The 25,630-nt window shown below is 40.7% G+C and overlaps 1 protein-coding gene across 1 annotated transcript in view; it reads left to right on the top strand.

The window, feature by feature from the left end:
- Window positions 1–25,630, top strand: part of col5a2a (collagen, type V, alpha 2a) — a 59,194-nt gene that overhangs the window by 5,997 nt on the left and 27,567 nt on the right. The gene's annotated exons all lie outside the window — the stretch shown is intronic.

The following is a 25,630-nucleotide window of genomic DNA, read 5'->3' as shown; positions in this document are numbered from 1 at the left end:
ACGACCAGCTGGTGTGGACCAGCACCCACCTCAATGTTTCTGCCGCATAGCCTCCACCCACCCACATACCCCCTCCCACCTTTCCCCAGGCCATACACTGGGTCCCGGGGCGGCGACCAGACACCAGGCCATGCACCAACCCACCCCATGGTGGCACACAAGGGCAAGTCCAGAGAATGCTGGATAGTTTTAAAGACCGTCTCTCGGACCTTGTTTGCACCTATCAGCATCTGTGTGATTTTTCTTCCCAGCGATAAACACTCATGCCTTTTGGGGGTTAGTGTTTCAATCGGTATGACACGGAAATACAATGTGACCGGTGGACTGACCTTTTCACTATCTCAAAGTCCAAGTGCTGTGTACTCCCCCTTGCAGTGACCTCGTGTATTGAGTTCTTTTGCAGTGCTGTGCTTCCATCATCTGCAGAAAGTATACACAAATGTAGTGGAACTTGACGTGTATGCTTGCGTTCACAGCAGGTGTATTCCAGGCCTCAGTGACCCAAGTCAAGTTTTCATGGACACAACTTTGCTTCATTTAAACATACCAATTGGATGATTTTGAGCCGATCACATTCGTTTGGATCAAGATGGGTGGGTTATACCAATTGGTGTTTCAATCAGCATGCATGAAAACACATTCTGAAATTCTGAAATGATCCTTACTGATTATACTTGCTATGTGAGCCATATGTCAACGTAAAATTTTCACTTTAAGTCCATTTCAGTTTTATTTAGCTTTATCTCTATGGTGCTAATTCACAACAAAGTCAAGTCAAGACACTTTACAGACATAATCAATTCAAACAAATTCATTGTGATGCAGTTAAAACATATCCATAGTCTGTGTTCACACAAGTCAATTAATAGAAAATAGCCAATGTAAATAAAAGCAACAGATTCTCATCTTCGATTCAATCCCCATCCTGAGCATGCACCAGTTGGAGGGCAACATTATGGCTTGTACTGCTGTTTGTTTATTTAAAAAGCAGGCAGAAATCGTTATGACTAGTGGAAGACCTAATGGAACCAAAACAGAAGTGACTGGTTTGTGATAGAAACACATTACTACCCTGTGTGTTAAGAACGGCTGCTAAAGACTAGTGGACACGTTCATTGACACGCCCCTTGGCTAGCTGAGCCTGCCTTCTGAAATCACAGAGTGGGCGTCAGCGAAAGCCGGATTCTCTCCCAGAGAGGGCCGTGGAAAGGCACCACTCATGAACATTTAAAGGTTCAGACACAGAAACAGCTCGTTCTCATTAGAGCTCACTAAAGCCACATTTGAAGTGGCTGAAATTAATGGCCAGGGCTGACTTTGGGGTTAATACACTTTGAAAACAATGTTGTTGAACCTGTGGCACCCATATGAAATGGTTAAAAATATGTATAGTATGGGACTTTTAACCAAAGCCACAGAACTTGAATATAATGTCAGTAGTTCAGACTCATACTCCTCACATTTGTCTAGATTGTTCTATATTAGTGGAACCCCAAGGAAACAATAGAATAATAAATGCTAAAAATATTATCTGGAGTCATTTTATCCCAATTAGAAACCATCCTACATATGACCAGACCCCTGGCTCTTGCTTGACCCCAGTTCAGTCATAGAGATCTCAGTCCCTTCTACTTCAGTTCTATCTTTCATTTTCCAGAGCTTTAAGGAAGTGCAATACTAAACCACAAAAGTACCTCTTTAATTGCTTTTAAAAATAAAGATTGTTTGATTTTAAGCAAACATTATCTCTTTCAACAATTAAAGAGCAATATTGTCCATCCTGAAATTCTGGGAAAACAAACATGACAACCAAAATGCTTATGAGCTGTCAGCTGGTCTTTGGTGCCGTTCGCCTGTTTTCTTCATGTTGATACAGCTGCTTGTGGTTTTTCCAGCAGACCGGGGGGGGGGGATTACCCTCTGGAGCGTATCCTCGTTAGGTTGGCAGGTTTCACTGTAATACAGTACTCCCTGCGAACATGTATTCTGCTTATCCCCTGATGACTGTTTCAAAGGCTGCTGTACTTACTTTCAATCATCCCCTTTCAAGAGATATTATATCACATCTTGGAGCCTCAGTTTTTCTGTGGTGAACAGCTCAGGGCCAGGTAGTGATTCAGCTAAATAATATTACATTTTATATTGATTATATTGATACTGTCAAGCAAGAAGAAGTCTAAGTTAAGCTTTAGAGGGAAAATAAAAAACTAAAGGATGCTGTTTTAAATGGAAGAATATTTAAATATCTCACAGTTCTGGCAACATAGTCTCATAAATTTCTAAAAATCTGAAGATACTTGCAAGCCACATTCGTAAGTACTACACTTACTCTTGTGTAAACTGCCACGAAATAGTGACAGCTAGCCATAATTGCATGTTGTGGGCCAGCCTAAATTCTACGTTGTGGCTAGTTTGTGTATATTACAACTTCAGAGGGTGAATAAATAGAGCCACAAGGGTGTTGGTGGGTGACAAGGGTTAGTAATGTGGCCTGAGATATGTTTAGGCTCTTCAAAAGCTGTTGGACAGCTGGCTGAATTACCAGGGACATGCTTCATGTATGAACGGCAGCATGCCTGGAGGTACTTTTCAATGCAGGTGGTCCTCCTGGAGCTGACATAGAGGGAACTATGTTGCTGCTGACTAAAGTAATGAAATGACATTCATTCCACATATTACTAGTAAAGACTAGTAATATAAGGAATATCATAAATGCAATATGTGTCTACTTCTACCTGATTGTATATCATGAATGCCTTGAGTTTGCTGGTTATCATGTTTTTAAGTTCCTTAGCTCACGGTCAAGACTGGTGTCCTTCATTTTAACACAAAACAATTAAATACCCTCTTGAAATACAGAGCAGTGGGTCACTATCATAAAGAAACCAAGATCCCACTTAATGAGTTAACTATTTCATTGACCTGAGATAACAAACATCATTATCTTCAGATAACAGGCTAATTATTGTTATACACTAAGACAAAACTAGGGATGTTCCGATGCCATTTCTTTTCTGTCCGATACCTGGGGTTTTTTATTAGGAGGTCTATAAATTCTATTTTATTCTTCATCTTCACGTGACAGTGACATAGATCTGATTGACATGAGACTGATAATTTTTTGCTATTGCTAGTGCGTCTAATAACAATACTTTGGGTTAAATATAAGATGAACCACGAACCACCATTTGCCTCCTTCTCAGATGAATAATAAACAAGCCCAACAAGAAAGAAAGTGCTACCATCAGAGAAGCAGATCAGCTGATCACTGACAGCTGATCACGGAGCAACAGGAGAGAGAGGAGGAGTAGAAGTGGAGCAGGAGAAGGCATATTAGTACAGAACAGCAGGAAACTTTTTTTTCTTTCTTTCTTTAAATGAAAGAGTGCAAGTGTTGAACCCTCTCACAGCGAAAAGTGTGGGGGATGAGGGAAGGTTAATTCCGGTTAAAAAATTTACGCAATTAATTACATAAATTAGCTACTGCTGTTAACGTGTTTTTTTTTTTAACAGCCTTAATATTTATTCATATTATTCATGTTTTATTAACACATGAAATCCATGATGGCCACAGAACTGTTTTAATTATTGAGTAAATAAACTTGGATCAAAGAATTCCCATTAAAATCTATCGTCCTTTTAATGCAGGACGATAAATTGTAAGAATTCTAAGAACATTTCCTTAAAGGCAACAAACTTTCACACATTTTAACCAAAATGCTTTATAAAGTCACTGGTGGTAAATTTGGCAGGCCTCATATTAGGCATGTCGCTGTTTTGCTTGCAGGATTTTCTAATGAGTAATGATGCCAAATTACTAACATACCATTAATGCTAAATGTTAGAACAGTGACTCGCGTGCAGCTGCTTCTCTGCCTACCAATTCAAAACAATGTCACACAAGACTGCGTAACTTCCTGTGTCTCTGTGTGGTTGTGTTGGGCAGGAAACAAAGAATTATTCTTCAGTTTCCATGGTATCGGATGGTCTTAAAACAGAAATACTCGCCGACACCGATCCCTTTACTTTTGGTAGGATCAGCGAGTATTTCCGATGCTAGTATCGGTATCGCCCCATCCCTAACTAAGCGGTCTTCTTTGTTAGAGTTCAGGGAAACCTTTGTTGTAAAGCAAAAGCAAACAGAATAACACAAACCTTCACTTGCTGTTATAAATCCTACCTTGACATTGAATAATCAGTGGCGGAGCTAGAGGGGTGGCCCTGGGGGTCACAAGCTGGCCTTCCAGGTGCCACCCTAAGAATAGAAAAATTCTAACAAAAATGTAGTGTAAACTCACTTTTAACTGGGTAAAGCTCAGATGCCCAAGTGCAAGTGAATGCAGCATGTATTCATCACCAACCCCTCAATGATCAGTGTCTTGATGTTTCCCTACTGCAACACACTTGATTCAAATAAAATGGATCTCCAACAATATCTTGTAAAGTTATGCACAAGTCTGTTAATGACCTATTCATTTGAATCAGGTGTGCTGCTGCAGGGAAACATCTAATACCTGCAGGATACTGACCCTTGAGGATCAGAGTTGGTGATCCCTGTTCTACATCAACACTTCCATGATTTTGATTATAACACTGCATTTATACAGCATCATCACTCCTATCATTGAAAAGTCACTTACACTGATTAAACTGCTGATTTGGTTAAAGTTTTTGTTGCTGAGGTATAAATGTTTGTGCAGTAATGGTTAAAGCCACACGATGCAGGGTCCTCCTATGTAAACAATTGCTGATGAAAAAAATATAATTGGTTACACAACCACTTTAGTTGTAATAATCAAATATTTATTTCCTAAAATCTACTCTTTATCAAGACTAAAGATTTGAAATTTGAGACCTTTTTTTCTGATCTTTGCGCCGGTCTAACTTTTCTCATTGTGAACAATGAAACTTAGAGTTAAAGCTCCACTAATTTTTAAGCTCACCTTCAACATCTTAATGAGAAAACAAAGGAGAAAATATCATCCATCCATCCATTCTCTTCCGCTTATCCGGAGTCGGGTCGCTGGGGCAGCTGCCTAAGCAGGGAAACCCAGACTTCCCTCTCCCCGGCCACATTCACCAGCTCATCCGAAGGGATCCCGAGGCGTTCCCAGGCCAGCCGAGAGATGTAGTCTGTCCAGCGTGTCCTGGGTCTGCCCCGGGGCCTCCTTCCGGTGGGAAGTGCCCGGAACACCTCACCAGGGAGGCATCCAGGAGGCATCCTAACCAGATGCCCGAGCCACCTCATCTGGCTCCTCTCGATGTGGAGGAGAAGCGGCTCTACTCTGAGCCCCTCCCGGATCACCGAGCTTCTCACCCTATCTCTAAGGTAGAGCCCGGCCACCCTGCGGAGGAAACTCATTTCGGCCGCTTGTATTCGAGATCTCGTTCTTTCGGTCATTACCCACAGCTCATGACCATAGGTGAGGGTAGGAACGTAGATCGACCGGTAAATCGAGAGCTTTGCCTTTCGGCTCAGCTCTCTCTTCACCACGACAGACCGATGCAGAGCCCGCATCACTGCGGACACCGCACCGATCCGCCTGTCGATCTCTCGCTCCATCCTTCCCTCACTCGTGAACAAGACCCCGAGATATGTAAACTCCTCCACTTGGGGCAGGACCCCATCGCAGACCCGGAGAGAGCACTCCACCCTTTTCCGGCTGAGGACCATGGTCTCGGATTTGGAGGTGCTGATTCTCATCCCAGCCGCTTCACACTCGGCTGCGAATCGCTCCAGTGCGAGCTGAAGATCACGTCCCGATGAAGCCAACAGAACGACGTCATCCGCAAAGAGCAGAGACCCAATCCTGAGGCCACCGAACCGGATCCCACAGCTCTTACAAGCGAGTCCGGCACTCCATACTCCCGGAGTACCCCCCACAGGAGTCCCCGGGGAACACGGTCAAATGCCTTCTCCAAATCCACAAAACACATGTAGATTGGTTGGGCAAACTCCCATGCCCCCTCGAGGACCCCAAAGAGGGTGTAGAGCTGGTCCACTGTTCCACGACCGGGACGAAAACCACACTGCTCCTCCTCAATTCGAGGTTCGACTATCTGACGGACCCTCCTCTGCAGCACCCCTGAATAGACCTTACCGGGGAGGCTGAGGAGTGTGATCCCCCTGTAGTTGGAGCACACCCTCCGGTCCCCCTTTTTGAAGAGGGGGACCACCACCCCAGTCTGCCAGTCCAGGGGGACTGTCCCCGATGTCCACGCGATGCCGCAGAGGCGTGTCAACCAAGACAGCCCTACGGCATCCAGAGCCTTAAGGAACTCTGGGCGGACCTCATCCACCCCCGGGGCCTTGCCACCAAGGAGATTTTTAACCACCTCAGCGACCTCAGCCCCAGAGATAGGCGAGCCAGCACCAGCTACCCCAGACTCTGCTTCCTCATCAGAAGACGTGTTGGTGGGATTAAGGAGGTCTTCGAAGTATTCCCTCCACCGCCTCACAACGTCTCGAGTCGAGGTCAGCAGCCCCCCATCCCCACTGTACACAGTGTTGACGGAGCACTGCTTTCCCCTCCTGAGCCGCCGGATGGTGGACCAGAATCTCCTCGAAGCCGTCCGGAAGTCATTCTCCATGGCCTCTCCAAACTCCTCCCACGCCCGAGCTTTTGCCTTAGCGACCGCCGAAGCCGCGCTCCGCTTAGCCCGCCGATACCCATCAGCTGCCCCTGGAGTCCCACAGGCCAAAAAGGCCCGATAGGACTCCTTCTTCAGCTTGACGGCATCCCTTACTGTCGGTGTCCACCAACAAGTTCGGGGGTTACCGCCACGACAGGCACCGACGACCTTACGGCCACAGCTGCGGCTGGCCGCCTCGACAATAGAGGCACGGAACACAGCCCATTCAGACTCAATGTCCCCCGCCTCACCCGGGACTTGGTTGAAGCTCTGCCGGAGATGGGAGTTGAAACTCCTTCTGACAGGGGACTCTGCCAGACGTTCCCAGCAGACCCTCACAACACGCTTGGGCCTGCCAGGCCTGACCGGCATCCTCCCCCACCATCTGAGCCAACTCACCACCAGGTGGTGATCAGTTGACAGCTCCGCCCCTCTCTTCACCCGAGTGTCCAGGACATGCGGCCGCAAGTCCGACGACACGACTACAAAGTCGATCATCGAACTGCGGCCTAGAGTGTCCTGGTGCCAAGTGCACATGTGGACACTCTTATGTCTGAACAAGGTGTTCGTTATGGACAATCCATGACGAGCACAGAAGTCCAACAACAAAACACCACTCGGATTCAGATCAGGGGGGCCGTTCCTCCCAATCACGCCCCTCCAGGTCTCGCTGTCATTGCCCACGTGAGCATTGAAGTCCCCCAGCAGAACGAGGGAGTCCCCAGAAGGAGTGCTCTCCAACACCCCCCCCAAGGACTCCAAAAAGGGTGGGTACTCTGAACTGCTATTTGGTGCATAGGCACAAACAACAGTCAGGACCCGTCCCCCCACCCGAAGGCGGAGGGAGGCTACCCTTTCGTCCACCGGGGTAAACCCAAACGTACAGGCGCCAAGTTGGGGGGCAATGAGCAGGCCTACACCTGCTCGGCGCCTCTCACCGGGAGCAACTCCAGAATGGAAGAGGGTCCAGCCCCTCTCGAGGGCAGTTGTTCCAGAGCCCAAGCTATGAGTCGAGCTGAGTCCAACTATATCTAGCCGGAACCGCTCAACCTCGAGCACCAGCTCAGGCTCCTTACCCGCCAGAGAGGTGACATTCCACGTCCCTAGAGCTAGCTTTTGCAGCCGAGGATCAGACCGCCAGGGTCCCCGCCTCTGGCAGCCGCCCAGCTCACAATGCACCCGACCCCTATGGCCCCTCCCGTAGGTGGTGAGCCCACGAGAGGAGAGGCCCATGTCTCCCTTTCGGGCTGAGCCCGACCGGGCCCCATGGGCAAGGGCCCGGCCACCAGGTGCTCGCCTCCGTGCCAGGTGCTCCAGGCCTGGCTCCAGAGGGGGGCCCCGGTGACCCACGTCCGGGCAAGGGAAACCTTGGTCCTTGTTTTTTCATCATCATAAGGGTTTTGTGAGCCACACTTCGTCTGGTCCCTCCCCTAGACACCTGTTTGCCATGGGTGACCCTACCAGGGGCATACGCCCCCGACAACATAGCTGCTAGGATCGTCAGGACACACAAACTCCTCCACCACGATAAGGTGGTGGCTCACGGAGGAGAAAATATCATATAAACATGATATTCTGTGAAAATGAGCTTCGTGATCTCATGATTACAGCATAAGATAAATAATTGCAGGCATGGCTACTCTCAACTTCTGTACTATTGCCGGTTTTGAAAGGAAAATTCACAAAATATAATTTTAATGGCATTCCAATGCAGTCTTTAATATCAGTCCCTGGCATATCTCTGTATGGATTTCCTTCTAATCTAATATAAAATATACAAAGTAACATAAACTCATATTAAAACTCAGTAGATAAAACAAAAATGAATTAGCTTGTTGAAAAATATCAAAAGATGAGGTTTGTCTGTAGAAAAAGAAGAACATGGACCAACAGAGCTCTTTAATCTCATTATACTGTATACTGGATCATGGCCTGCTCCTTCAGAAATGGCTTTTTTCTTCTTAAAGTTTCTAAGTGACAGACTTGAGACATGTATATTAGGTACGTGAGTTGTTCAGTGGAAAGAAGGGTGCATTCTTTTAACACAATGTGGAGTCTGTGCTGCCTGTTACCCAGTGTCCACAGTGTTCAGCCAAAGTTTCCGAACAGGGACGTCTCACACTGAGCCAGACCAACGAGATGTGGAAATGTCTGCTTGCAGCTGGTGATTCATGACCATTTAACCTGGATGATTTCACCAAATGAGCAAAATTCCGCTGCAGAGAAGTAACCAAACACAGAAAGGACTCAACAAATCACACTAACAGAAGACATTGGAGGGTGTTGCTTCCTTTCTAGCTGTCCACCTTCACATAGAAAGCATCCATACTGCTCATGTTTTCAGTTGTTTACAGATAATTGTGGAAAGATAGTCCATTTCAATCAGAAGAACAGCAAACCCAAATGCTAGCACAGTAATTTACAGACTGCTAGCTTTAAAATTATGTCTAAATGAATAACATCAAGCACTAACATTTTGCATTTTTTGTAAACATGCTTAAATTTCATCCACGTGGGTTTGCCTGCAAAAACAAGAGGCTCCAAATAACCTTGTAATTACTTTGGTGTGTCAACATTTTTCAGCCATCCTGCATCAGCTCCACACTAACAAAATACCTCAGGTTTACACAACTTGAACTGTGTTGTGTATCGCGTCAGTCTTTATTTACCTGGGATAATTTTGAGAAATATAAGTAGAAGCTCTGAGTGCCTCAGAGTTCAGCCCAGTGTTTTTGGGATGGAAGAATAATCTTTACACTTGAGCTAATTTCTTATAACTGTGTCTCAAGCATTGAGATGGAAAGATGCAGCTGCACAGAAAGAAAAAGAAAGATTAGGAGAAGACCAGAAAGAGTGGAAAGAGATGGATTTAGTAAGAAAAGATAACTCAGTTGTAAAAATGTAAAATGAGATGTATGAAGTGATAAGGTAATCCAACAGATTGTTTGGGATCTGATTTAAAGGGCAAATATGTTCCTGCATGTGCGTTGCAATCTACTTGGACACACTCCAGCGCAGGAAGTTATGTTGAAAAGGAATTTCCTCCAGAGCAGCTCATGCTTTGACTCTGATTATTAATAACTACTGTGATTTATAGCTAAAAGACAAAACAATGTTTTTTTGTTTGACTCTAAAACTGTATATGAGCCCTTTTTATGCATTAATGCAGTCTAAGACAATATAAGTCAATGCAGGACATACGTTTGATACACATGTTAAATTCTTAGAAAATAGTAACATGCTAACGTTTTTTCTATTAAAATTAGGTCAGCCATTAGCTCTTTAAAACAAAAGATTTTAGTTTAACTCTGCTTTGAGAGATTTCTGTGCCTCACACAGCTGTTGATGACATATTGAATAAAGTATGTAGCTGTTGCTGATATTAGGGAGGAGTTTCTGTAAACAAAACTGCTACAGATCTGCCAAAAGTAATCGCTGTTTGGCACTGATGATGCTGCTAAAATCCTCTTAAAAGTTAAATGAAAAAGTTTGTTGTTAGTTGATCCAGTTGTCATGTCTTCCTGTAATGCCATAAGGACATGTGAGGAAAATAGTTCCTAGTGAATGTGTGTGTGTGCTTGTTTTTAATACATGATGGGGACTACACTGGCCAAACACAAGCTTATGAGGACTTCTTGTGGATATGGGTACATCAATTTAGTTCCCACGGGTCAAAAATTCTTTTTTTTTTTTTTTTTTTTTTTTTTTTAGTTAAGACTTGGTTTTGGGGTCAGGATTGGAATTAAGTTATGGTTTTGGTTCTAATTGTAATGGGTAAGGGGCTAGGGAATACATTGTGCCAATGGAGAGTTCCCAAGATCAATACAATATGTGTGTGTGGAAATAAATGGGTATAAAAACATGGATGGATGGATGGAGGGATGGATGGATGGACACATTTGGACTTGATGTCTTTCTGACCATTGGATTATGTTAAATATAACAATTCATCAAAAGCAGAAATGGTAAAATTACATCACATTATATTTATAATTCTATTTACATTCAAACATGTTGAAGCCTGTCTGATTAGAATAAGAAATTCTCCAATCCTGACAAAAAATTTACACTCTTAGACACAATTCATAGCCCCACACATGGTCACAGGGTTTTCCCATCAGATAAGAGTTTTTCCACACTGGAGCAAACTTTATCCACAAGGGTTTTCTTTAACAAGCCACAAAGTCCTCTTAAGGAAGCAAGAGAGAGGGTGGATGGTGTGATTACACCAACACTTGGGACTTGACCATTAGTTTGACAACCAGAAAATGTTTACTTTGTTCATTAAAGCCGTTGTCTTAGGTGCAATGACCACTAGATGTTAAATACTATTTTAATTTAGTTATCCGTCATTATTGATGGTGTAAAAAAAATAATTCATGGCAGGAGGACAGTCTGGATTATAGCAAGGTCTACCTTCAAATAAAAAACGGATTTACTGTGAGGCAGCAAATTCTGCAGAGCTAACCTGTTACTAATACACCGGAGCATCTATACAGCAGATCTCACTGTGCAATGTAAATAAGCATATGAAGAAGAAGATGGTTGGTAAAATCTGGTAGAGATTCGAGCTAAAAAGGAGACCTTTCTTTTCTTTTTTTTTCACATTTTGCTGTAAATCCCATATCATACTCAGCAGCTTCGTCACATGCAGGCAAAGGCAAGGTAGAGCTATAGCATCATTGGTTCAGAAAAGATAAATATAGGTCATAAACATGGAATTAAAATGGTAGAGTTTTCATATTTATTCACTTTTGGAACCTTTATTTAAAAAAAAATGTGTTAAAAATTCATGTTGATGCTAAAAAACTAAAGCTAAATACACCTAAAGTCCTCTTCATGTGGATGTTGCTTTCACAAGGAGCAACAAGAAACACAACTAGACAAGTTGCCTACTTTACTCTGATTTATATCCAATGAAGGACTCTGGTATCTGCAGATGTTAATTTAAATCAGTAGTTACATTTTCCTATGTCTCACAGATAAAACCTTTGTGGCTAAACCATGTGGCACCTCCTTTTGCAAGTGACCCCTCTAAAGTCCATCAGAACTCTGCCCTGACCTCATCCCGTCTGCTTCGTGTGTGTCTGTCTCCAAGCATTTACATAAAAGCAGGCTGCAGTTAACTTCAAGGGCTTCATTCAGCAATAAAAAGAAAGTGATGAATTGTGGGTGTACCCCTGGGCTGCAGCATTTCGTGATGTCACCACAGGGAAGAGGCCTCATTGTCTGCCTCCCCTCTTAGTGGTTTTGACTTCCCAGCCTTTTGCCTGGAGAGAACCCGCACATACACGGGGAGAACATGCAAACTCCACACAGAAAGGCCACTGTTCGAACCTCCCCCCAGCCAAAGCTTGAACCAGTAACCTTCTTGCAGTAAGGACATGGTGCTAACCATATATATATATATATATATATATATATATATATATATATATATATATATATATATGAGCGACAGAAAAAGCTGATCAGCCGACCATGGAGGGGGAGAGGAGGCTGCTGCAGACACAGATAGGAAAAAACTTCTGAGAAGTTTTTTTTTTTTTTTTTTTTTTTAATGTGTGAAAAGAGCAGGTGTTGAACCATCTCAGGATGTGACCAGTCATCTTTCTCCATCATAAATGACGGATGCTGTGCATGCAAATGTTAACGCAATTAATTAATTAATTATATAAATTAGTTACCGCTGTTATATATATATATATATATATATATACATATGAATAAACACTACATTTTGCAGCTGGATTGTAAACTTCCTGGAGGGGACGTAAATGCCTAGAAATTTTCCATAGATCGCCTAAAGGGTAAACTTTCCATCACAATTTACCCCACAGAGTTCCTGAGAGATAGTTAATAATATAAACAATAGGACTCGGGGGCACTGGTGAGCCTTAAGGATGAAATTAAAAATGACGTAAGAATGAAAAGCCAACAGAGAGGTGAAATTATCTAAGCTGCTATTCTTCTGTTTATTATGTGACTCTGAAGTATAAGAAAATAACTAGCAGTTCACATGGACGTATGTTAAGGTTTCTTTTTCCGGGATGCTACTGGAACAATGGATAATCAGGCAAATTCTGTTTTCTTCATAAATATGGTATCTGTTACTGGCTTCATGCTTGATGTCCAGGACTGTGACCCAATTCTAAAGTTACATTTCTGGTAATGCAATCATGTCTTGCATCTTTCCAGCCGGGATTTGGATGTGTCCCGATGAAATAATCTACACTTGAAAAACTTTGTAGCATTGAGAAATACCCGTCTGTCTTCTTCACTTTAAAGCTCTTTGACTTTTTTCATAGAGATTTTTAAACTGTGATGGGTTTGTTGTTTACTTAAACATCCTTTGCTTGTTGGGCTTCACGGACTGGCGCTGCAGCCTATAGCAGCTGTTTTATATCTTAGAGCTGCTGGAAAGACAAAATGGAAACAGAGAAAAAGGAACAAGGGGGGCTGTGAGAAGAAAAAGAAAGCAGAGGAGAAAGTACAAGAGGAGTTTGGAGGGAAAATCCATAAAGAAGCATTGTGTTTTGATAAGGATAAGCAGAAAGAACAAGAGATTGCAGAGCTTGATGGACTTATGAGAAAACAGATTACTGCCGATGAAAAAATGGGATTTAAAAAGTAGCCTCCGGCAGCCATTTGAGTTTGAGGAGATGATGCAGCGTTCTTGGACTGCTGTAGCGCTGATGTCAGATACAATGCGGAGGCAATAAATCTCATCTGCCTTTGGGGTTGCTTCTAAACCCCAAATACGGGATGTCTCATAAAATGACTCAAAAGTTATTCCCCACCTGAAGAACGATATAATATTGGAGCATATGTATCCCATAATGTTTACTTTTACAAACCAGAAATAACTGGCTAAAAATCTTGATTTTTTGAGCTCTCATATCTTATTAAGAGTAGACAAACTCCTTCAAGTGTTCACCACAAGATGAAGGGAAGGTTGCTCTGCAGCACGGCCTGTGCAGAGATTCTGATCTCGTCCAAACAAATGAACTGAAACATACAAACTAACTGGAACTGGTAAATAAACTGTGTATTGTGCACCCAGTGTAGTAAAAGCTATAAGCTTGAAGCTTTAAATTATTTAGTTTTATTTATTTATTTACTTATTTTTCCCTCCGGGGTCGTTTGTGCAGCACAACTACTTATTCTGCACATCATAAATATTTATGCATTAAATTACGTCTATTGATCATTTGGGGGGGCTTGTTAGTAACAACAATGGATAAAAAATCAGAAATAGAATTTCACTACGTCTGCTTGATGTGTCGACAACTGATTCTAAATCATTTTTTGTACCCTTAGTCTTGTAAACATGTCTTAAAATGCCACCGGACACAACCAACAAATCACAATAATTAACAGGTAACACTATCTGAATCCAAATGTTCCAAAAATGGTAAAAGTTTCACTCAGTTAAATATCTACATTGTTTAAACGTGTATAATTTATTGAAAAAAAAGATTTAAAAAAGGTATGGAAATTCCTTTATATGGTTTGATGTCTCACGCTGCCATTAGCTAAGCATTTGTTTGTTAGCCATTCTGAAGAGAAAGTTGGATTATATGAGGCTGTGTACAAGTGGAAGTGGAAGAATGGGGATTTAATGTCCGACATGTTCAACTACACTTACAAACACAATAATCTGAGCATTTGACTTGTACATGGTATCAGCTTGTAATGAGATGCTTAATGTTTCCTAAAACCTTAGCTAGCCTATGCAAACTAGCTTGTTGGTACATTGAAAAGTTATTATGAATGCAGGAATAAGAGAGAACATAACAGAAAAATAATCACACTGTCTCACAGACATGCCTGCTAAATATTTTTTAGAAATGGCAAAGCTGTTTAAACTGCAGTAGTTTAACATTATTGTGCCCTGGGACCAGACACTTCACGTTAGTCTGTTGTTAACAGACATGTAATTGAGGCTAATTTTGTTTTCCCCTGGGCAAAGGTGTGACAACCCGTTGTCTCCAGCCTATGTCCTGTCCATCTTCATGTTGGTCTGCGCTCCTGAGATGATCTAGAAAAGTGTGAAAGACAACAGCAAAAAAGAGAAGAGTACAAATTACATTAGTTATTGAAAATGGTCTTGTTCATTTGTTTAATACTTGAACAGATATTTTTGTTCAGTCAACAAGAAATACAAAAATGTTCTCCGTGTGTAACTGGGAGGACAGTCAAAGAAAAGGTTTATTTGTAAGTCATGTTTTATGTGAAGCAGCAAATGAACAAAACATTCTCAAGTTTTTCACTGTGGAAATGTGACCATAGTGAAACTGGTTGGATATTCAACAAATTCAACCTCTACCGTGGATCACCACAGTGACGGCAGTTTTCAGTGTTAATGAAAAGTTGGACGTGTATTTTCCTTTGTGGTCTCAGTAAACGAAACAATCTTAAAATAGAAGCGTTTTCTCACAGTAATTGTTAACTCCTAAATATTTCAACAGGATATCCCTAATTATTACATCACGTTAATATTATCTGCGTCTGCTGGTTTCTTCCTCAGCTTTGGCATGAAGAGGAAATACTTTGCTTGGGGCTCTTTCCACAGCTGAAGGTCTGATACCCATCCTGCCATGAAATATTTAGAAGCCTCTAATCTGACTTGTATGCTTTTAATTCTGCCACTATGAAGCGCGACTGTCCATTATTTCAAGGTAAGGTAAATCGGGTAGCAATATCTCCGTGAGCTGGATGTTTCGAAGTTTTTTTAACCAGGAATATGGAAAATCATACAGATTTTGAGCACCAGGAAGTGCACATTTTTTAAAAACAACCCTCTCTAACATGACCACATAAGTGCTGAATTGGTGTGGAAATTAAGTCCGCTAACGCCATCCCTGATGAGAAATGGTTAATAATGCCTATAGCAGGAGTGGGTCCCAGATAGCAGTTTGCCACCCAACATGTGGCGGCATAAAGGAACAGTGTGAGGTCACTGAGCATGGTCCATAACTTGTCCTCGTAGTATATGCTAGCTTCTAGCTTCTCTTTTAACAGCTGCCATTACTGTTTGTTGTCACATTTGCTGAACAACAACAACATTTCTGCTAAACTTAAAAACCATGTCAAAATCACTCAAACCTGATTGCAAGCAGCAACAATGCAATGGTTGTAATTTAGCTACCAGTTATACAAATACAAACTTGAATTTCTGAAGTTTCCATGCCAGACGTTTTGTTTGCTGTTTGAAAATGTGCATAAATGGACGTAAACATCTACAAATTAAAATGTTTGTAAATGAAATAACACGTTTTTATGATTGAATCTTTAAACTTTTGGCTGACATGATGAGCTATAAAGACAAATATTGCTTTATTTAGGCACTTTCTAAAATTCTGAAACCTTTATTTTAGACACCACTTGGTGTTTAGTTAAATTTAAAACACAAAAAGTGAACAATGTAAAACGCTTTGACACATGTTGCCAGTGTATTAGCTTTGGCCCATACAGCTTCAGTCCGTCAAATTAGTGGCTCTTGATTTCAGCAAAAGATTCACTCTGAATTTTCTGCCTGTTCATCAGAGATATTTTCGTATATATGAGATAATTCTCTACCAGTTTTCCAAAGATCTGTATAAATAAATAGTTGAGGTAGCCATTTAAATCACTGCAACAAAGCTCAGAAATGGATGACGCATTAAATGAAAACAAGCTTGTATCATGATATCACGATTAAAAATTTTCACTGACATGAGTGCAAAGCCGTAAAAGTGTTTCTCTGTGTTTCATCAGCCAGCATGGCATCATGTTACAGTTCCTCTGTGTACAGACACAGTTTATTCTCTCACATCTGGCTGTGTGCTGAGTTGATGTGAAACACCAGGGTGCTCTGACCCCTTGTATAAGTTACCCATCTGCTTGGGTAAACTGGAACAATCTACGTCACCCTTCTCCTTTGCTTCGAATAGCCAAATGTTTTATTCCATCATAAGATTTGACTGCTTTGATAAAGTTAAAGGAATATTAACATCTAGAAACATGTAGAGAGCTTTCTGCTTATGTTCTGTGTTAAGGGGCTCTACTGGGGAACATCCCAGAGTTTTATGTTTACAGTTGCTTGCTCAGACCTGATGATCAGATCAACTCCACTGACTCCACTGTACTTAGTCTCATGTTCATTAATGTGAGAGCACATTATGAGGTATTTTCATACAGGGAAGCAGAGATTAGCTCGTGTAGCAGCTCATTGTTCACGTTTGTATTTTGTTTCGTTTGATCAATGAACAACTGGAACCATCCTGAGAGAATATGAATACCACATGTTTGACAGTGCACCAGGACCTTGTGTAAAATGTGATTATAAATCAAACAGACTTACCAGGCAAGGTCAAACAGTCATTTTAAGATGTTGTTGTGCACTGTGGATATTTCTCATTTTTCTGTTCCCTTTGGTTGAATTACTGAGATGATGTTAGAGTGGAGGCTAACTTGGGTGCTTCCAGGGTGTTACAGAACATGTTACAGAAGAATTTTTCACTCATATATCCCAATTTTAGATGAGGCAGTATTATATGGTGTTCATTCAAGTTTTAGATACAGGGTATGAACGATCCAGTGTTCTCCTGCAACGATGCAAATGATCCCTATGAGAGACACCTGAGGATTATTCTCTATCATATTCATGTTTCCATGTATAATATGGGGTAATTCAATTGAATATTTTTGAAGTAAAAATGCTGGGTTAAGCTCCTGCTTCCCTGTGACCCTTAATGGACGAAGCAGTGCAGATAATAAATGAATGTTTGAAGTACCTGTGACCCTGAACTGGATTAAGTTGTACCCAAAATGGATGGATGTTTGAACCAGAAAGTGATGCTCAGCATGAGAAAGTATATATATACAAGGTCCCACACAAGTGTATCACAGTGGGAATGTATTTACTTTCTGATGCAGTTATACTGCTAATTTAATAGCAATAAATAATATAAGCCAGTGGTATATTGGTAATGTGCTAATGTTAGCTAACCTTCCTAGCATGCTAGCTAAACATCAGAGACATTTTTTTCCTGAAGGCTTTTATGGCTTTGGTGTCATCTATTAATAGCTACCTACTAGTGTTTTTTTGGCAGGCATCTCAGTTTTTGTCTTAGTTTTAGTCTGCAGGACGAAAATGCTTATTAGTTTTAGTCACATTTTAGTCATTTCTAAGTTTGATAGTTTTAGTCTAGTTTTAGTCGACGAAAACTAAAAAGGTTTTAGTCTGGTTTTAGTCAAATAATAAAAATGTATCAATCTTTTAACAAATTAATTTAGGTCAATAATACATATTAAAAAGTGGAATCAAAGTTGACAGGTTATAACAAGTATTGCAATTCATAAAACAAGTGAACCTTAATGCTTTTGCATAATAACCAGATCCTTTATCAGACTGGTAGCTTTAGCTTAGACTTTCCCATCAACAGAGATGCAATGCTGTACTTAACTGCTGTTGGGCAGAAACCTTTTATTTCTATATTTCAGCTTTTTTCATTAATTGATGCCCAACTTCATCATACAAAAATGTCACACAAGAAAATAGCAGATCTATAAGTTCAACATATAGCAACACATTGTGAGCTTGTTGTTTGGTTATTTTCATCAATAATTACAAAATTAAAAGGTTTCCCAACTAGCAGCAAATACTTTCTGATCTACTTAGGGTTATGCTTTGCACAAATAAAGGGCTAACTGTGGAATCAATTACTCCAAAAAAGCAACGATCAACAACATCCTTACTTTGGTAACTGTGGCTTTATTTCTGAGAATTTTCTTAAGTGCAATACTCCACCCTGAACATCCTCATGCCCAAAATATGAACAATGGATAAGGAACATATGCTCAACTTGATCTAATCTGCCAGTGAAATTATGATGGATTATAATTATGTCCATATATCGTTTCATCGCTTCCACCAAATCCCTTCATCGACACTGCCACCATGATTCATCTATGAATGAATAAACTGCTTGTCTGGGTGCGCTGTCTGATGGTGGGCGTGGCCAATGTGCAGAAGCATTGCTGACTGACAGATTGCGCTCACAATAGGCAGAAATGTTGTGCGTTTTTAATGTCGATATTTATTGACACCTGCCTAGCCTGCTGAGATACCCAGTGCCATGGACAAGTCGTGGACCCACTTAGTTTAATGACAAAACAAGTCAATTTTAGGTCAACTTTGTGAAGCCGGTGTCTCAAAAATGAAGACCGCAGACTTTAATAGTACTTTTGGGACTCTGAAATTATTTCAAATATAAATGAATAAACATTTATCAACATTTAACCTCTTTGGTTAACCTCTTTAACACAGTTACAGAATCTGATTTCATGCTATCAGTCATGAAGAAACCAAGTAGCTTCACCAGCTAACTTGTGCTAACTTGTCCTGTAGCATCTGCACAACTTATACAAATTATGGCTAAGACACAGGAGGCAACCAACGACAGCGACAGGCGAAACTCATCACAACCTTCGGGACACAACAAACAGCAGCAACGGCAGCAGTGTCGTGCATCACGCTCTGAGATCGCTTTGCTCCAAGAAATTTGATTGGTTATGATATTGATGGGGATTTTGACATTTTCAGTCCGTGATGTGACAGACAAAGTATGTTGGATGGAAAGTCAGAAGATTTTGCATGAATTGACAGAAAGTTTGCTGTTTACTGTATAAAAGAGAGACAACCCTGGGTTCATTCGTGTTTACAAAATAGGAAACAGCATCATGAATATCATCATTTGATGGACCTCAAGATTGATCCAGATAAATCCAGAACTTATATTCAGACAAATTCACTTTTTCACTGCCTTTTTATTTAGATCTCTATAATCTTTGTGTGAAGTAGCCTATCGTAAAGTGTGGGAAAGTCAGACACAGCTAAATTGATCTGATCCTCTATGTTCAAAGCGTTTGCAGACTGCGCTGTCTAGCCTGCTCTCATTGGTCAGTCCATGAAGCCCCTCGCTGGTTGGCTGTAGTGCCATGCAACAGCGACAAAAATTGAACATTTTTCTATTTTCTTGTGTTGCTTTGCAAACCTCGTGTGCACGTCTACATGAACGAGCGAAGCATTTCACATGCACAAATTGGTTGGAGGAGGGCAGTGATATTAACGTCATTGCATGAGTTCCATAGAGAATGATGGAGGAGGAGTGACATCTCCTCCCGTGTCGAGCCCATTAGCTGTACAGCCCTGTCTAGATTGGCAGCTTAATGCCCACATTTTTTTTTTTAAGTTGCTCTAAACAAATCTGACAAATTTTAGGATAACTCTTTGTTATGTCATTGGGAAAGTCATCAATTTTCCCTCTCAATGAGACAAGTCTAGCGAGTGAGACATGACTGTTTTTGTTTTGTTAGAGCTCCCAGCCTACAAAGCCACAGCACTACTGGGACAGATTTCTACCTCTTAGAGAGAATACAGAAGGCATTATTACATCTGTTCTTTTGGTTTTGTTTGTTTGTTTGTTTGTTTTGGGGTTTTTTTTTTCCATCTGAGTGATCATTGTACTTATAATGAAAATCAATGCATAGACATGTCATCAAATTCTCTGGGTAGCGGTTGTCTCAGCTTTATTTTAATATAAAAGCCTGGTTTTTATTAGAGCAAAACATACTTTCAGGCTTATTTTCTTTTCTAACAACAAAACTAGAAAAATATGTGAATGAGGGCAGCTTTAGTGAAAAATTGTGCCAATTTGTGTGTAATGTCATACATGTTAAGGTTAAAAACTTAAATTCATCTGAGGTAGACTGTAAGTAACGTATGCTGTCTAAGTTTAAAACTAAAACATAAAAACAGATCAAACTTGATATAATGCAGAAAAAGAGTCTGCTAAACATAATCTGATGTAAGGCTACAGAAGCAAACATGTTCTGAGTTGCGTTTGTGTACATAGTCTTCTCTGTGTTAAAAGCTTTTCACATGAAGGTTTTAATGGTCAATCAGAGAAAGACTGCCCCTGCCTTAAACTCTGACCCTGACCTCCGTTACTTGACAGCCTTGGGCAGCAGAGAGTCTGCCATTTCCTGGCCCTGGTGATTTAGTGGCTTATAGTTAAAACAGCTTGTTATTCACTAATCAGTCATTTTACAACCTGCCAACCTTCACACACATATTCATCCTAATGAATACATACATAATCTGTGAATGAAATGCTGAGGTTCAATCATCTGATTTAATTATAGTAATTATATTTCAGGCAAATTTACAACACAGATTTAGACAGGAATTGCCAGTTTTGATCGAAAATGTTTCATATTAGATGGAGCTGAACTGAATCCAAGGAAGTAGAGAACAGAGTCAGCCAGAAAAAGATATCCAGAAAAGGAGGAGAGGAGGGGAGTGTATTTCAGAGGAACCGCAAGCCTCTCAGGGCTGAGCATGGGAAGGGAAGAGCTCATAACTGTGGCTGCTTTTTTAAAAAAGGAAGGCCCAATGGAGACGAGGGCCTGTTGATGGAAAAGCCTAGACATGTAATCAGGAAGCTACTTATTCATTTTAACTTTCCTGGCCCGAGCTCCCTCCCCCACCCCTGAGATGCACAGCTTTGTTTGTGGAAGCCAAGCCAAAGAGCATGTTCAAACTAGAGCGTTCTCCCAGATTTTAAGCCCATCACACAACAAACCATCCAGACGCTTCTGAATATTAAAAGGGTTGAGAGATACGCCGTGCCCCTAGCATTAACACCCTTACAACTCAAGACCTGAGCTGTTTGTGGAACAGCTGCTTTTATGTGCAGCTTCATCAGTGGACCAGGTATGGGGAGCTGAGCTAAAGGTCCTTTACGGAGGGAAGATTTATGTTCGGCCATGACACCAGGGGTTTTAGAGCAGGAAAGAGCAGCTGCTGCACTGTGAACAGCTGTAACTCATCTGGACAAGGACTCAGCCAACTAACCACGCCAGCTGCGGCAAGAGAAGAACTTCTGAATAACTGCTCAGATTTTATACATTGTTATATCAAGAAGCCACTATGTTTTCCTAAAACACATGATAGGGTGGTTGTGTGTGTTTAGTACTTGTGCTCATCTTTGAGGAAAAAAAGTCTGAAATGACTCACTGGTTCCCTCAGGTCATTTTCTAACCCCCGACTTCAGACGGCCAAAGCTTCTCCCCAAACACACAACATTATGAGTCTTTCCATATTAACCAAGGAAAAATCCATAAACTATCCACTTTTTCTTTTTGCCTGCTCACATCTGCCAGCTACATCTCACTAGTAGTTTCCTCTGGTTTTTTTCTTAAGCCAGATGAAGTGACTCTAGACAAAAATGTGTGTTGGGTTCTGTGTTATCTGACTGATGTGTCATGAGCGGCTCTAAATAACAGCCGCAGAGCAGACACGAGTCATGCTGAAGAACTCCAGACTCCATGTTATAAACCAAGGAAATCATGCCCTCTTAGCTGACTAGTGGAAAATTCAACACCAGGAGAAGGAGGGTGTCATGATTAAACTATAAAAAACTGCAGGACCTGCAACAAATTAGCTTAGAGATGGGGGAGAAGTAAACCTTCCTCTCTTTCTCCTCCATTGAAAGGCTTGTGGTCAGCTCCTTGACAAAACCAGACAAAAAAAAAAACACCCACATTTCTCTTCCAGTAAATTTCAAACTCATGTTTTTTGTTTTTTCAAATCTCAAACCTCAACTGGGAAAAAAAAAATCACTCACCGTCTTTGTGGCTTAGCCAGACATGCTTGGTGTGACATTTTTATGTCTCAACACTGAAAAAGAGAAGCTTGAGTTACACACCACCCACAGAAACAACATTTACCTGAATGAGATTTGATCAGAAAGCTTGTTTGAGGCAAAAAAAAAGTCAATAAAAAGACAGATTCATAAGAGAGCTGCTAAGCTAGCGCCTATGAAACACATGCCTGAATAATGATGAAGCACATTTAAACAATCGTTCCTGTGCTCCCTTAGACTGGTCTGATGTGTAGACTGTGGCAGTTTTGTGGCTGTTAAATGTCAAGAACATTTCATTGCTGAATGACATTGTGTTTGTAGGGTCGTCAAATACCTTGTAGTTGACAGGGCAAGGCTGGTTGAGAAAACATACCTCCAGGATGTATTTACTAGTTAGACTTGATCTGCTGAGGTAGACACAGCTGGAGAAGCTGAAGCATGACGACAGAGTTAATGGCTGATGGATGCTGAGAGTGTATTTACAGATGTGGGCTTTGTGTTTCACTTCTGCGTAGCAATACGAAGTGCAGCACGAGTAGATGGCTTCGATTTATGAATGTACAAAACTTTCACCTCTTTCACCTTCAACATCTTTAAAATCTGTTTCTGAAAAATCCTGAATTTCACTCATATCAGACCTGATTTATACCTGACTTCATTACTGCCTTTTATCATAATAACTGTCTTTTCAAAGCCTGCAAACTAAACAAAGGTATGAAAATTCAAATATTATAGGATGCCTATGTGACATACACCAGATTCATTAAGGACAAAATCCAATTTGTAATATGATATTTCAAACATTAGAAATCTAAATGAAATTGCAGATTTATTAAGAACTTTTTTTAAAAAAAAAGCCGAGTTTGCACCAACGGGACAGGTCGGGACGGTTAGGGTGCTGATATAGTTTGTAAACTGTAATCTCACTGCATTTCCACAACCAACCATAACCCTAACTGAGAGGTGGCGTATCAGTCGGATAGTGATAGATGCCTTAGCTACGTAACAGCATGACACCATCGCAGTGCAGCACCTTCCTTAAAGTAGAACCAAAAAACAACTCAGAAACAAAGGAGGAGAATGGCGATCATCCAACAGTTTATGTTCTTTCTTCTTGGCGGTGCTTCGTAGCGCCATTTTAAATGGAGGATTAATCAACAAAGAAAATATGTTGCTCTAAACAAGAAGCTGTTTTATTGTTATACCTTGTTCCATGGAAAGTGCCTTTTTTTTCTCAACCAATCAACAGATTGCAGTGTGCCAAACTCCATCCTTTCAGGTCGGTTAGATTAGTATGCTGGGTTGGATATTAAGTGTACCCTTTCCAGTTTTCACGTGTGGAAACACAAAAAAACATGCGTCCCTCCCTGGCCTGCCCCGCTCCCATCGGTGGAAGCGGGGCTATAGACTACATGCAGTCAGGTTCTTGGAATAAAGGACTTGGTTCTGACTCTGTTGAAGGTTTTCCTTCCTGTTATAAGGGAGTTTATTCCTCTCCACTGTCGCCCTGTGCAGCTCAGGATGGAGGCTTGAATCAAAGAGAAGATCTCATGAATCTGTTGGTTTCCTAATGAACTTGTTTAAATGAACAAGGGTATTGTAAACTGGACTGATGTGGATCATATAATGGATTTGGTTTAATTGCATCGCAGTTAAACCTTAATGAATCGGATCGAATTAGATCGTCTGTGAGGCACCTTGAGATGACTTTGTTGTGAATTGGGGCTACATAAATAAAACTGAATTGAACTGAACTTAACTAAAATCTAGCAAAAAAATATCGTTAATACTTTCATACTTCATACATTTTTTTTCTTTTGTTCTCTTCTGCTGGTTTTAGATATTAAGTCTGAAGCAATATTACATCTGTCACTAACTATAATACAGTATTCCAATATCTAATTACACTAAATAGTAATGCACTAATATTACTACCATTCGTGTTTCTGAGTTTTGGAGATTTCTAGTATGGAAACTGAAATTTTATTAATTTAGTTTTTTTTTAATGAAAGCCTTATAGGTCTGACATAAATGAAAATGAAACAACTGAGGTGAGATTTAATCAGTTTAGTTGCTTTATTTTCAATAATATTAAACATAAACAGCTTTGTTTAAAACATAAGACCAAAATTTCAGATTTTATTTTACCAGCTATTGCAAACTCCTTTACTTCAAAATACCACTACATTTTATCCAATTCTGGATTATTATATTTTAGACACGGAGACGGTGAAATTTTGTTTGTCTTTTTCTGAGTGTTGTCGTGCACATAAAATGTATACCAACTGTCAAATCTGATTGGCTCAGAACGCCAAGACCTGAAAAGTGAGGTCATGTGACACAGTCTTCTCCAAGCTTAGAATTGTGTACGTGTGAATTGACCTAATAAAGTTTAAGCAAATATAATACAATTAAAAAGACTAATGACTAATGACATGTTCCAACAAATAGGATTTTACTTTAATTTTATAATGAAAAGGAAAATTGATGAGAAGAACAACAGTAATTACATATAAATGAGTCCAATTTATTGCTCCCCTCACTGGTGGGATACATCAGGAGCTCAACAGGGTCTGTTTACATGGTGCATGAAGCCCAGACGTTCCCATAATTAAAAGAGTGTAAAAGTCCCCTTCTTGTTAAGGCATGCTATATGAGTTTGTTACTATTGTTTGATGTTGTAACAAGCGTTTCACTCGTATTAAGACAGACGTTCCTCACCTCATTGCGACATGTGATAAATTATGACAGTACTGGAATAGAAGGCTCTAGTGGTCTTATTAAAAATCCTGAACTTAAATAAACTGTAGTTATTGACGTCAACTTCATAAGTTGCATAAAGTAACTAATTAACATCTCTAAATCATTGAAACAACATAACTTTGTGGATGCTACGTTTTATGTTGACACTTATTGAATTTTTCTGGCCTGGCTACACTGACGTCTCTGTTCTCATCTATATATTTTATCTATACATGGCTCTGATGTAATTTAATGATATATTGTTGTGTTAAAATCAGCTTCTTCTTCCCAACATGCTTGCAAATGTGAAAGTAAGCTATGTTTAGATATATTTAGTACTTTTTTCCCTCATGTTTGGACATTTTGAAGCTTCTCAAAATGTTGATTGAGTTATAAAGAAGCCGGTCCAGTCTTTTTAGTTGCTTCTTTAGGACAAAATCACATAATTTCTTCACCTACCTGGGAATAATCTGACTTACCTGCTGTGTGAAGCTGCCATCTGCTGTTTACACCAGGAACAGGTAAAGGTTTCAGAGCCTCCTCTGCAGGCCCGACAGACATAG

The sequence above is a fragment of the Melanotaenia boesemani genome, chromosome 12, assembly GCF_017639745.1.
Source record: "Melanotaenia boesemani isolate fMelBoe1 chromosome 12, fMelBoe1.pri, whole genome shotgun sequence".
Lineage (NCBI taxonomy): Eukaryota > Metazoa > Chordata > Actinopteri > Atheriniformes > Melanotaeniidae > Melanotaenia > Melanotaenia boesemani.
The sequence above is the reverse complement of the archived record's forward strand: the minus strand, read 5'-3'. Positions and strand labels throughout refer to the sequence as shown.